This window comes from Ambystoma mexicanum, chromosome 11, assembly GCF_040938575.1.
Source record: "Ambystoma mexicanum isolate Mex_15411 chromosome 11, UKY_AmexF1_1, whole genome shotgun sequence".
Taxonomy (NCBI): Eukaryota; Metazoa; Chordata; class Amphibia; order Caudata; family Ambystomatidae; genus Ambystoma; species Ambystoma mexicanum.
This window is the reverse complement of record NC_090934.1, coordinates 1,317,179,077-1,317,193,845: the sequence shown is the minus strand read 5'-3', so window position 1 is coordinate 1,317,193,845 and position 14,769 is coordinate 1,317,179,077.

Below are 14,769 nucleotides of genomic sequence, written 5' to 3'. Positions count from 1 at the left end.
TATTCTGAACTTTCAGGGGTGTAGGATGCATTTTTGTGCCAAATATATTTTTGGGAATTTCAGGCATAAAGGGTGTGGGCTAATGCCCCTTTCAGGCTGCAAATGATTTTGGGACATTCAGAGCTCTTTGGCACAGTTTTTGGGCAACCAACATTTTCTGGACTTTATGAGGTCTAGGATGCCTGTAAACCCCTTTTTTGGGCCTCCAAAGTTTTCAACATTTTTGCAGGACTAAGATGCATTGTAAGGCCTTTTTTGGGCTGCTAACATATTCTGAACTGTCAGGTGTGAAGGATGCACTTTTCTTGCCAAAACTATTTTTGGGAATTTCAGTGGTCTGGGATGTGGGTTAATGCCCCTTTTAGGCTACAAATGATTTTGGGACATGCAGAGCTCCCTGGCACAGTTTTGGGCCACCAACATTTTCTGGACTTTAGGGGGTCTAGGATGCCTGTAAACCCCTTTTTTGCGCCTCCAAAGTTTTCAACATTTTTGCAGGCCTGAGATGCATTTTAAGGCCTTTTTTGGGAGCCTAACATATTCTGAACTTTCAGGGGTGTAGGATGCATTTTTGTGCCAAAAGTATTTTTGGGAATTTCAGGCATCAAGGGTGTGGGTTAATGCCCCTTTCTGGCTACAAATGATTTTGGGACATTCAGAGCTCTTTGGCACAGTTTTTGGGCAACCAACATTTTCTGGACTTTAGGGGGTCTAGGATGCCTGTAAACCCCTTTTTTGGGCCTCCAAAGTTTTCAACATTTTTGCAGGACTAAGATGCATTTTAAGGCATTTTTTGGGCTGCTAACATATTCTGAACTTTCAGGGGTGTAGGATGCATTTTTGTGCCAAAAATATTTTTGGGAATTTCAGGCATAAAGGGTGTGGGTTAATGCCCCTTTCAGGCTGCAAATGTTTTTGGGACATTCAGAGCTCTTTGGCACAGTTTTTGGGCAACCAACATTTTCTGGACTTTAGGGGGTCTAGGATGCCTGTAAACCCCTTTTTTGGGCCTCCAAAGTTTCCAACATTTTTGCAGGACTAAGATGCATTGTAAGGCCTTTTATGGGCTGCTAACATATTCTGAACTGTCAGGTGTGAAGGATGCACTTTTCTTGCCGAAACTATTTTTGGGAATTTCAATGGTCTGGGATGTGGGTTAATGCCCCTTTCAGGCTACAAATGATTTTGGGACATGCAGAGCTCCCTGGCACAGTTTTGGGCCACCAACATTTTCTGGACTTTAGGGGGTCTAGGATACCTGTAAACCCCTTTTTTTGACCTCCAAAGTTTTCAACATTCTTGCAGGCCTAAAAGGCATTTTAAGGCCTTTTTTGGGCTGCTAACATATTCTGAACTTTCAGGGGTGTAGGATGCATTTTTCATGTCAAAATTATTTTTGGGAATTTCAGTGGTCTAGGATGCGGGTTAATGCTCCTTTCAGGCTGCAAATGTTTCTGGGACATTCAGAGCTCTCTGGCACAGTTTTTGGCCCCCAACATTTTCTGGACTTTAGGGGGTCTAGGATGCCTGTAAACCCCTTTTTTGGGCCTCCAAAGTTTTCAACATTTTTGCAGGACTAAGATGCATTTTAAGGCCTTTCTTGGGATGCTAACATATTCTGAACTGTCAGGTGTGAAGGATGCACTTTTCTTGCCAAAACTATTTTTGGGAATTTCAGTGGTCTAGGATGCGGGTTAATGCCCCTTTCAGGCTACAAATGATTTTGGGACATGCAGAGCTCTCTGGCACAGTTTTTGGCCACCAACATTTTCTGGTCTTTAGGGGGTCTAGCATGCCTGTAAACCCCTTTTTTTAGGCCTCCAAAGTGTTCAGCATTTTTCCAGACATAACAGGCATTTTAAGGCCTTTTTTGGGCTGCTAACATATTCTGAACGTTCAGGTGTGTAGGATGCATTTTTGTGTCAAAAATATTTTTGGGAATTTCAGGCGTCAAGGGTGTGGGATAATGCCCCTTTTAGGCTACAAATGATTTTGGGACATTCAGAGCTCTCTGGCACAGTTTTTGGTCAACCAACATTTTCTGGACTTTAGGGGGTCTAGGATGCCTGTAAACCCCTTTTTTGGGCCTCCAAAGTTTTCAACATTTTTGCAGGCCTAAGATGCATTTTAAGGCCTTTTTTGGGCTGCTAACATATTCTGAACTGTCAGGTGTGAAGGATGCACTTTTCTTGCCGAAACTATTTTTGGGAATTTCAATGGTCTGGGATGTGGGTTAATGCCCCTTTCAGGCTACAAATGATTTTGGGACATGCAGAGCTCCCTGGCACAGTTTTGGGCCACCAAAATTTTCTGGACTTTAGGGGGTCTAGGATACCTGTAAACCCCTTTTTTTGACCTCCAAAGTTTTCAACATTCTTGCAGGCCTAAAAGGCATTTTAAGGCCTTTTTTGGGCTGCTAACATATTCTGAACTTTCAGGGGTGTAGGATGCATTTTTCGTGCCAAAAGTATTTTTGGGAATTTCAGGCATCAAGGGTGTGGGTTAATGCCCCTTTCTGGCTACAAATGATTTTGGGACATTCAGAGCTCCTTGGCACAGTTTTTGGGCAACCAACATTTTCTGGACTTTAGGGGGTCTAGGATGCCTGTAAACCCCTTTTTTGGGCCTCCAAAGTTTTCAACATTTTTGCAGGACTAAGATGCATTTTAAGGCCTTTTTTGGGCTGCTAACATATTCTGAACTTTCAGGGGTGTAGGATGCGTTTTTGTGCCAAAAATATTTTTGGGAATTTCAGGCATAAAGGGTGTGGGTTAATGCCCCTTTCAGGCTGCAAATGATTTTGGGACATTCAGAGCTCTTTGGCACAGTTTTTGGGCAACCAACATTTTCTGGACTTTAGGGGGTCTAGGATGCCTGTAAACCCCTTTTTTGGGCCTCCAAAGTTTTCATCATTTTTGCAGGACTAAAATGCATTGTAAGGCCTTTTCTGGGCTGCTAACATATTCTGAACTGTCAGGTGTGAAGGATGCACTTTTCTTGCCAAAACTATTTTTGGGAATTTCAGTGGTCTGGGATGTGGGTTAATGCCCCTTTCAGGCTACAAATGATTTTGGGACATGCAGAGCTCCCTGGCTCAGTTTTGGGCCACCAAAATTTTCTGGACTTTAGGGGGTCTAGGATACCTGTAAACCCCTTTTTTTGACCTCCAAAGTTTTCAACATTCTTGCAGGCCTAAAAGGCATTTTAAGGCCTTTTTTGGGCTGCTAACATATTCTGAACTTTCAGGGGTGTAGGATGCATTTTTCGTGTCAAAATTATTTTTGGGAATTTCAGTGGTCTAGGATGCGGGTTAATGCTCCTTTCAGGCTGCAAATGTTTCTGGGACATTCAGAGCTCTCTGGCACAGTTTTTGGCCCCCAACATTTTCTGGACTTTAGGGGGTCTAGGATGCCTGTAAACCCCTTTTTTGGGCCTCCAAAGTTTTCAACATTTTTGCAGGACTAAGATGCATTTTAAGGCCTTTCTTGGGATGCTAACATATTCTGAACTGTCAGGTGTGAAGGATGCACTTTTCTTGCCAAAACTATTTTTGGGAATTTCAGTGTTCTAGGATGCGGGTTAATGCCCCTTTCAGGCTCCAAATGATTTTGGGACATGCAGAGCTCTCTGGCACAGTTTTTGGCCACCAACATTTTCTGGACTTTAGGGGGTCTAGCATGCCTGTAAACCCCTTTTTTTAGGCCTCCAAAGTGTTCAACATTTTTCCAGACATAACAGGCATTTTAGGGCCTTTTTTGGGCTGCTAACATATTCTGAACGTTCAGGTGTGTAGGATGCATTTTTGTGTCAAAAATATTTTTGGGAATTTCAGGCGTCAAGGGTGTGGGTTAATGCCCCTTTCTGGCTACAAATGATTTTTGGACATTCAGAGCTCTCTGGCACAGTTTTTGGTCAACCAACATTTTCTGGACTTTAGGGGGTCTAGGATGCCTGTAAACCCCTTTTTTGGGCCTCCAAAATTTTCAACATTTTTGCAGGCCTAAGATGCATTTTAAGGCCTTTTTTGGGCGGCTAACATATTCTGAACTTTCAGGGGTGTAGGATGCATTTTTGCGCCAAAAGTATTTTTGGGAATTTCAGGCATCAAGGGTGTGGGTTAATGCCCCTTTCTGGCTACAAATGATTTTGGGACATTCAGAGCTCTTTGGCACAGTTTTTGGGCAACCAACATTTTCTGGACTTTAGGGGGTCTAGGATGCCTGTAAACCCCTTTTTTGGGCCTCCAAAGTTTTCAACATTTTTGCAGGACTAAGATGCATTTTAAGGCATTTTTTGGGCTGCTAACATATTCTGAACTTTCAGGGGTGTAGGATGCATTTTTGTGCCAAAAGTATTTTTGGGAATTTCAGGCATAAAGGGTGTGGGTTAATGCCCCTTTCAGGCTGCAAATGATTTTGGGACATTCAGAGCTCTTTGGCACAGTTTTTGGGCAACCAACATTTTCTGGACTTTAGGGGGTCTAGGATGCCTGTAAACCCCTTTTTTGGGCCTCCAAAGTTTCCAACATTTTTGCAGGACTAAGATGCATTGTAAGGCCTTTTTGGGCTGCTAACATATTCTGAACTGTCAGGTGTGAAGGATGCACTTTTCTTGCCGAAACTATTTTTGGGAATTTCAATGGTCTGGGATGTGGGTTAATGCCCCTTTCAGGCTACAAATGATTTTGGGACATGCAGAGCTCCCTGGCACAGTTTTGGGCCACCAAAATTTTCTGGACTTTAGGCGGTCTAGGATACCTGTAAACCCCTTTTTTTGACCTCCAAAGTTTTCAACATTCTTGCAGGCCTAAAAGGCATTTTAAGGCCTTTTTTGGGCTGCTAACATATTCTGAACTTTCAGGGGTGTAGGATGCATTTTTCATGTCAAAATTATTTTTGGGAATTTCAGTGGTCTAGGATGCGGGTTAATGCTCCTTTCAGGCTGCAAATGTTTCTGGGACATTCAGAGCTCTCTGGCACAGTTTTTGGCCCCCAACATTTTCTGGACTTTAGGGGGTCTAGGATGCCTGTAAACCCCTTTTTTGGGCCTCCAAAGTTTTCAACATTTTTGCAGGACTAAGATGCATTTTAAGGCCTTTCTTGGGATGCTAACATATTCTGAACTGTCAGGTGTGAAGGATGCACTTTTCTTGCCAAAACTATTTTTGGGAATTTCAGTGGTCTAGGATGCGGGTTAATGCCCCTTTCAGGCTACAAATGATTTTGGGACATGCAGAGCTCTCTGGCACAGTTTTTGGCCACCAACATTTTCTGGACTTTAGGGGGTCTAGCATGCCTGTAAACCCCTTTTTTTAGGCCTCCAAAGTGTTCAACATTTTTCCAGACATAACAGGCATTTTAAGGCCTTTTTTGGGCTGCTAACATATTCTGAACGTTCAGGTGTGTAGGATGCATTTTTGTGTCAAAAATATTTTTGGGAATTTCAGGTGTCAAGGGTGTGGGATAATGCCCCTTTCAGGCTGCAAATGATTTTGGGACATTCAGAGCTCTTTGGCACAGTTTTTGGGCAACCAACATTTTCTGGACTTTATGAGGTCTAGGATGCCTGTAAACCCCTTTTTTGGGCCTCCAAAGTTTTCAACATTTTTGCAGGACTAAGATGCATTGTAAGGCCTTTTTTGGGCTGCTAACATATTCTGAACTGTCAGGTGTGAAGGATGCACTTTTCTTGCCAAAACTATTTTTGGGAATTTCAGTGGTCTGGGATGTGGGTTAATGCCCCTTTTAGGCTACAAATGATTTTGGGACATGCAGAGCTCCCTGGCACAGTTTTGGGCCACCAAAATTTTCTGGACTTTAGGGGGTCTAGGATACCTGTAAACCCCTTTTTTTGACCTCCAAAGTTTTCAACATTCTTGCAGGCCTAAAAGGCATTTTAAGGCCTTTTTTGGGCTGCTAACATATTCTGAACTTTCAGGGGTGTAGGATGCATTTTTCATGTCAAAATTATTTTTGGGAATTTCAGTGGTCTAGGATGCGGGTTAATGCTCCTTTCAGGCTGCAAATGTTTCTGGGACATTCAGAGCTCTCTGGCACAGTTTTTGGCCCCCAACATTTTCTGGACTTTAGGGGGTCTAGGATGCCTGTAAACCCCTTTTTTGGGCCTCCAAAGTTTTCAACATTTTTGCAGGACTAAGATGCATTTTAAGGCCTTTCCTGGGATGCTAACATATTCTGAACTGTCAGGTGTGAAGGATGCACTTTTCTTGCCAAAACTATTTTTGGGAATTTCAGTGGTCTAGGATGCGGGTTAATGCCCCTTTCAGGCTACAAATGATTTTGGGACATGCAGAGCTCTCTGGCACAGTTTTTGGCCACCAACATTTTCTGGACTTTAGGGGGTCTAGCATGCCTGTAAACCCCTTTTTTTAGGCCTCCAAAGTGTTCAACATTTTTCCAGACATAACAGGCATTTTAAGGCCTTTTTTGGGCTGCTAACATATTCTGATTGTTCAGGTGTGTAGGATGCATTTTTATGTCAAAAATATTTTTGGGAATTTCAGGCGTCAAGGGTGTGGGATAATGCCCCTTTTAGGCTACAAGTGATTTTGGGACATTCAGAGCTCTCTGGCACAGTTTTTGGTCAACCAACATTTTCTGGACTTTAGGGGGTCTAGGATGCCTGTAAACCCCTTTTTTGGGCCTCCAAAGTTTTCAACATTTTTGCAGGCCTAAGATGCATTTTAAGGCCTTTTTTGGGCGGCTAACATATTCTGAACTTTCAGGGGTGTAGGATGCATTTTTGTGCCAAAAGTATTTTTGGGAATTTCAGGCATCAAGGGTGTGGGTTAATGCCCCTTTCTGGCTACAAATGATTTTGGGACATTCAGAGCTCCTTGGCACAGTTTTTGGGCAACCAACATTTTCAGGACTTTAGGGGGTCTAGGATGCCTGTAAACCCCTTTTTTGGGCCTCCAAAGTTTTCAACATTTTTGCAGGAATAAGATGCATTTCAAGGCCTTTTTTGGGCTGCTAACATATTCTGAACTTTCAGGGGTGTAGGATGCGTTTTTGTGCCAAAAATATTTTTGGGAATTTCAGGCATAAAGGGTGTGGGTTAATGCCCCTTTCAGGCTGCAAATGATTTTGGGACATTCAGAGCTCTTTGGCACAGTTTTTGGGCAACCAACATTTTCTGGACTTTAGGGGGTCTAGGATGCCTGTAAACCCCTTTTTTGGGCCTCCAAAGTTTTCAACATTTTTGCAGGACTAAGATGCTTTGTAAGGCCTTTTCTGGGCTGCTAACATATTCTGAACTGTCAGGTGTGAAGGATGCACTTTTCTTGCCAAAACTATTTTTGGGAATTTCAGTGGTCTGGGATGTGGGTTAATGCCCCTTTCAGGCTACAAATGATTTTGGGACATGCAGAGCTCCCTGGCACAGTTTTGGGCCACCAAAATTTTCTGGACTTTAGGGGGTCTAGGATACCTGTAAACCCCTTTTTTTGACCTCCTAAGTTTTCAACATTCTTGCAGGCCTAAAAGGCATTTTAAGGCCTTTTTTGGGCTGCTAACATATTCTGAACTTTCAGGGGTGTAGGATGCATTTTTCGTGTCAAAATTATTTTTGGGAATTTCAGTGGTCTAGGATGCGGGTTAATGCTCCTTTCAGGCTGCAAATGTTTCCGGGACATTCAGAGCTCTCTGGCACAGTTTTTGGCCCCCAACATTTTCTGGACTTTAGGGGGTCTAGGATGCCTGTAAACCCCTTTTTTGGGCCTCCAAAGTTTTCAACATTTTTGCAGGACTAAGATGCATTTTAAGGCCTTTCTTGGGATGCTAACATATTCTGAACTGTCAGGTGTGAAGGATGCACTTTTCTTGCCAAAACTATTTTTGGGAATTTCAGTGTTCTAGGATGCGGGTTAATGCCCCTTTCAGGCTACAAATGATTTTGGGACATGCAGAGCTCTCTGGCACAGTTTTTGGCCACCAACATTTTCTGGACTTTAGGGGGTCTAGCATGCCTGTAAACCCCTTTTTTTAGGCCTCCAAAGTGTTCAACATTTTTCCAGACATAACAGGCATTTTAGGGCCTTTTTTGGGCTGCTAACATATTCTGAACGTTCAGGTGTGTAGGATGCATTTTTGTGTCAAAAATATTTTTGGGAATTTCAGGCGTCAAGGGTGTGGGTTAATGCCCCTTTCTGGCTACAAATGATTTTTGGACATTCAGAGCTCTTTGGCACAGTTTTTGGGCAACCAACATTTTCTGGACTTTAGGGGGTCTAGGATGCCTGTAAACCCCTTTTTTGGGCCTCTAAAGTTTTCAACATTTTTGCAGGACTAAGATGCATTTTAAGGCCTTTTTTGGGCTGCTAACATATTCTGAACTTTCAGGGGTGTAGGATGCGTTTTTGTGCCAAAAATATTTTTGGGAATTTCAGGCATAAAGGGTGTGGGTTAATGCCCCTTTCTGGCTACAAATGATTTTGGGACATTCAGAGCTCTTTGGCACAGTTTTTGGGCAACCAACATTTTCTGGACTTTAGGGGGTCTAGGATGCCTGTAAACCCCTTTTTTGGGCCTCCAAAGTTTTCAACATTTTTGCAGGACTAAGATGCATTTTAAGGCATTTTTTTGGGCTGCTAACATATTCTGAACTTTCAGGGGTGTAGGATGCATTTTTGTGCCAAAAATATTTTTGGGAATTTCAGGCATAAAGGGTGTGGGTTAATGCCCCTTTCAGGCTGCAAATGATTTTGGGACATTCAGAGCTCTTTGGCACAGTTTCTGGGCAACCAACATTTTCTGGACTTTAGGGGGTCTAGGATGCCTGTAAACCCCTTTTTTGGGCCTCCAAAGTTTTCAACATTTTTGCAGGACTAAGATGCATTGTAAGGCCTTTTTTGGGCTGCTAACATATTCTGAACTGTCAGGTGTGAAGGATGCACTTTTCTTGCCAAAACTATTTTTGGGAATTTCAGTGGTCTGGGATGTGGGTTAATGCCCCTTTTAGGCTACAAATGATTTTGGGACATGCAGAGCTCCCTGGCACAGTTTTGGGCCACCAAAATTTTCTGGACTTTAGGGGGTCTAGGATACCTGTAAACCCCTTTTTTTGACCTCCAAAGTTTTCAACATTCTTGCAGGCCTAAAAGGCATTTTAAGGCCTTTTTTGGGCTGCTAACATATTCTGAACTTTCAGGGGTGTAGGATGCATTTTTCATGTCAAAATTATTTTTGGGAATTTCAGTGGTCTAGGATGCGGGTTAATGCTCCTTTCAGGCTGCAAATGTTTCTGGGACATTCAGAGCTCTCTGGCACAGTTTTTGGCCCCCAACATTTTCTGGACTTTAGGGGGTCTAGGATGCCTGTAAACCCCTTTTTTGGGCCTCCAAAGTTTTCAATATTTTTGCAGGACTAAGATGCATTTTAAGGCCTTTCCTGGGATGCTAACATATTCTGAACTGTCAGGTGTGAAGGATGCACTTTTCTTGCCAAAACTATTTTTGGGAATTTCAGTGGTCTAGGATGCGGGTTAATGCCCCTTTCAGGCTACAAATGATTTTGGGACATGCAGAGCTCTCTGGCACAGTTTTTGGCCACCAACATTTTCTGGACTTTAGGGGGTCTAGCATGCCTGTAAACCCCTTTTTTTAGGCCTCCAAAGTGTTCAACATTTTTCCAGACATAACAGGCATTTTAAGGCCTTTTTTGGGCTGCTAACATATTCTGATTGTTCAGGTGTGTAGGATGCATTTTTGTGTCAAAGATATTTTTGGGAATTTCAGGCGTCAAGGGTGTGGGATAATGCCCCTTTTAGGCTACAAGTGATTTTGGGACATTCAGAGCTCTCTGGCACAGTTTTTGGTCAACCAACATTTTCTGGACTTTAGGGGGTCTAGGATGCCTGTAAACCCCTTTTTTGGGCCTCCAAAGTTTTCAACATTTTTGCAGGCCTGAGATGCATTTTAAGGCCTTTTTTGGGCGGCTAACATATTCTGAACTTTCAGGGGTGTAGGATGCATTTTTGTGCCAAAAGTATTTTTGGGAATTTCAGGCATCAAGGGTGTGGGTTAATGCCCCTTTCTGGCTACAAATGATTTTGGGACATTCAGAGCTCTTTGGCACAGTTTTTGGGCAACCAACATTTTCTGGACTTTAGGGGGTCTAGGATGCCTGTAAACCCCTTTTTTGGGCCTCCAAAGTTTTCAACATTTTTGCAGGACTAAGATGCATTTTAAGGCATTTTTTGGGCTGCTAACATATTCTGAACTTTCAGGGGTGTAGGATGCATTTTTGTGCCAAAAATATTTTTGGGAATTTCAGGCATAAAGGGTGTGGGTTAATGCCCCTTTCAGGCTGCAAATGATTTTGGGACATTCAGAGCTCTTTGGCACAGTTTTTGGGCAACCAACATTTTCTGGACTTTAGGGGGTCTAGGATGCCTGTAAACCCCTTTTTTGGGCCTCCAAAGTTTCCAACATTTTTGCAGGACTAAGATGCATTGTAAGGCCTTTTATGGGCTGCTAACATATTCTGAACTGTCAGGTGTGAAGGATGCACTTTTCTTGCCGAAACTATTTTTGGGAATTTCAATGGTCTGGGATGTGGGTTAATGCCCCTTTCAGGCTACACATGATTTTGGGACATGCAGAGCTCCCTGGCACAGTTTTGGGCCACCAAAATTTTCTGGACTTTAGGGGGTCTAGGATACCTGTAAACCCCTTTTTTTGACCTCCAAAGTTTTCAACATTCTTGCAGGCCTAAAAGGCATTTTAAGGCCTTTTTTGGGCTGCTAACATATTCACAACTTTCAGGGGTGTAGGATGCATTTTTCATGTCAAAATTATTTTTGGGAATTTCAGTGGTCTAGGATGCGGGTTAATGCTCCTTTCAGGCTGCAAATGTTTCTGGGACATTCAGAGCTCTCTGGCACAGTTTTTGGCCCCCAACATTTTCTGGACTTTAGGGGGTCTAGGATGCCTGTAAACCCCTTTTTTGGGCCTCCAAAGTTTTCAACATTTTTGCAGGACTAAGATGCATTTTAAGGCCTTTCTTGGGATGCTAACATATTCTGAACTGTCAGGTGTGAAGGATGCACTTTTCTTGCCAAAACTATTTTTGGGAATTTCAGTGGTCTAGGATGCGGGTTAATGCCCCTTTCAGGCTACAAATGATTTTGGGACATGCAGAGCTCTCTGGCACAGTTTTTGGCCACCAACATTTTCTGGTCTTTAGGGGGTCTAGCATGCCTGTAAACCCCTTTTTTTAGGCCTCCAAAGTGTTCAGCATTTTTCCAGACATAACAGGCATTTTAAGGCCTTTTTTGGGCTGCTAACATATTCTGAACGTTCAGGTGTGTAGGATGCATTTTTGTGTCAAAAATATTTTTGGGAATTTCAGGCGTCAAGGGTGTGGGATAATGCCCCTTTTAGGCTACAAATGATTTTGGGACATTCAGAGCTCTCTGGCACAGTTTTTGGTCAACCAACATTTTCTGGACTTTAGGGGGTCTAGGATGCCTGTAAACCCCTTTTTTGGGCCTCCAAAGTTTTCAACATTTTTGCAGGCCTAAGATGCATTTTAAGGCCTTTTTTGGGCGGCTAACATATTCTGAACTTTCAGGGGTGTAGGATGCATTTTTGTGCCAAAAGTATTTTTGGGAATTTCAGGCATCAAGGGTGTGGGTTAATGCCCCTTTCTGGCTACAAATGATTTTGGGACATTCAGAGCTCCTTGGCACAGTTTTTGGGCAACCAACATTTTCAGGACTTTAGGGGGTCTAGGATGCCTGTAAACCCCTTTTTTGGGCCTCCAAAGTTTTCAACATTTTTGCAGGAATAAGATGCATTTCAAGGCCTTTTTTGGGCTGCTAACATATTCTGAACTTTCAGGGGTGTAGGATGCGTTTTTGTGCCAAAAATATTTTTGGGAATTTCAGGCATAAAGGGTGTGGGTTAATGCCACTTTCAGGCTGCAAATGATTTTGGGACATTCAGAGCTCTTTGGCACAGTTTTTGGGCAACCAACATTTTCTGGACTTTAGGGGGTCTAGGATGCCTGTAAACCCCTTTTTTGGGCCTCCAAAGTTTTCAACATTTTTGCAGGACTAAGATGCATTGTAAGGCCTTTTCTGGGCTGCTAACATATTCTGAACTGTCAGGTGTGAAGGATGCACTTTTCTTGCCAAAACTATTTTTGGGAATTTCAGTGGTCTGGGATGTGGGTTAATGCCCCTTTCAGGCTACAAATGATTTTGGGACATGCAGAGCTCCCTGGCACAGTTTTGGGCCACCAAAATTTTCTGGACTTTAGGGGGTCTAGGATACCTGTAAACCCCTTTTTTTGACCTCCTAAGTTTTCAACATTCTTGCAGGCCTAAAAGGCATTTTAAGGCCTTTTTTGGGCTGCTAACATATTCTGAACTTTCAGGGGTGTAGGATGCATTTTTCGTGTCAAAATTATTTTTGGGAATTTCAGTGGTCTAGGATGCGGGTTAATGCTCCTTTCAGGCTGCAAATGTTTCTGGGACATTCAGAGCTCTCTGGCACAGTTTTTGGCCCCCAACATTTTCTGGACTTTAGGGGGTCTAGGATGCCTGTAAACCCCTTTTTTGGGCCTCCAAAGTTTTCAACATTTTTGCAGGACTAAGATGCATTTTAAGGCCTTTCTTGGGATGCTAACATATTCTGAACTGTCAGGTGTGAAGGATGCACTTTTCTTGCCAAAACTATTTTTGGGAATTTCAGTGTTCTAGGATGCGGGTTAATGCCCCTTTCAGGCTACAAATGATTTTGGGACATGCAGAGCTCTCTGGCACAGTTTTTGGCCACCAACATTTTCTGGACTTTAGGGGGTCTAGCATGCCTGTAAACCCCTTTTTTTAGGCCTCCAAAGTGTTCAACATTTTTCCAGACATAACAGGCATTTTAGGGCCTTTTTTGGGCTGCTAACATATTCTGAACGTTCAGGTGTGTAGGATGCATTTTTGTGTCAAAAATATTTTTGGGAATTTCAGGCGTCAAGGGTGTGGGTTAATGCCCCTTTCTGGCTACAAATGATTTTTGGACATTCAGAGCTCTTTGGCACAGTTTTTGGGCAACCAACATTTTCTGGACTTTAGGGGGTCTAGGATGCCTGTAAACCCCTTTTTTGGGCCTCTAAAGTTTTCAACATTTTTGCAGGACTAAGATGCATTTTAAGGCCTTTTTTGGGCTGCTAACATATTCTGAACTTTCAGGGGTGTAGGATGCGTTTTTGTGCCAAAAATATTTTTGGGAATTTCAGGCATAAAGGGTGTGGGTTAATGCCCCTTTCTGGCTACAAATGATTTTGGGACATTCAGAGCTCTTTGGCACAGTTTTTGGGCAACCAACATTTTCTGGACTTTAGGGGGTCTAGGATGCCTGTAAACCCCTTTTTTGGGCCTCCAAAGTTTTCAACATTTTTGCAGGACTAAGATGCATTTTAAGGCATTTTTTTGGGCTGCTAACATATTCTGAACTTTCAGGGGTGTAGGATGCATTTTTGTGCCAAAAATATTTTTGGGAATTTCAGGCATAAAGGGTGTGGGTTAATGCCCCTTTCAGGCTGCAAATGATTTTGGGACATTCAGAGCTCTTTGGCAGTTTCTGGGCAACCAACATTTTCTGGACTTTAGGGGGTCTAGGATGCCTGTAAACCCCTTTTTTGGGCCTCCAAAGTTTTCAACATTTTTGCAGGACTAAGATGCATTGTAAGGCCTTTTTTGGGCTGCTAACATATTCTGAACTGTCAGGTGTGAAGGATGCACTTTTTTTGCCAAAACTATTTTTGGGAATTTCAGTGGTCTGGGATGTGGGTTAATGCCCCTTTCAGGCTACAAATGATTTTGGGACATGCAGAGCTCCCTGGCACAGTTTTGGGCCACCAAAATTTTCTGGACTTTAGGGGGTCTAGGATACCTGTAAACCCCTTTTTTTGACCTCTAAAGTTTTCAACATTCTTGCAGGCCTAATAGGCATTTTAAGGCCTTTTTTGGGCTGCTAACATATTCTGAACTTTCAGGGGTGTAGGATGCATTTTTCATGTCAAAATTATTTTTGGGAATTTCAGTGGTCTAGGATGCGGGTTAATGCTCCTTTCAGGCTGCAAATGTTTCTGGGACATTCAGAGCTCTCTGGCACAGTTTTTGGCCCCCAACATTTTCTGGACTTTAGAGGGTCTAGGATCCCTGTAAACCCCTTTTTTGGGCCTCCAAAGTTTTCAACATTTTTGCAGGACTAAGATGCATTTTAAGGCCTTTCTTGGGATGCTAACATATTCTGAACTGTCAGGTGTGAAGGATGCACTTTTCTTGCCAAAACTATTTTTGGGAATTTCAGTGGTCTAGGATGCGGGTTAATGCCCCTTTCAGGCTACAAATGATTTTGGGACATGCAGAGCTCTATGGCACAGTTTTTGGCCACCAACATTTTCTGGATTTTAGGGGGTCTAGCATGCCTGTAAACCCCTTTTTTTAGGCCTCCAAAGTGTTCAACATTTTTCCAGACATAAGAGGCCTTTTAAGGCCTTTTTTGGGCTGCTAACATATTCTGAACGTTCAGGTGTGTAGGATGCATTTTTGTGTCAAAAATATTTTTGGGAATTTCAGGCGTCAAGGGTGTGGGATAATGCCCCTTTTAGGCTCCAAATGATTTTGGGACATTCAGAGCTCTCTGGCACAGTTTTTGGTCAACCAACATTTTCTGGACTTTAGGGGGTCTAGGATGCCTGTAAACCCCTTTTTTGGGCCTCCAAAATTTTCAACATTTTTGCAGGCCTA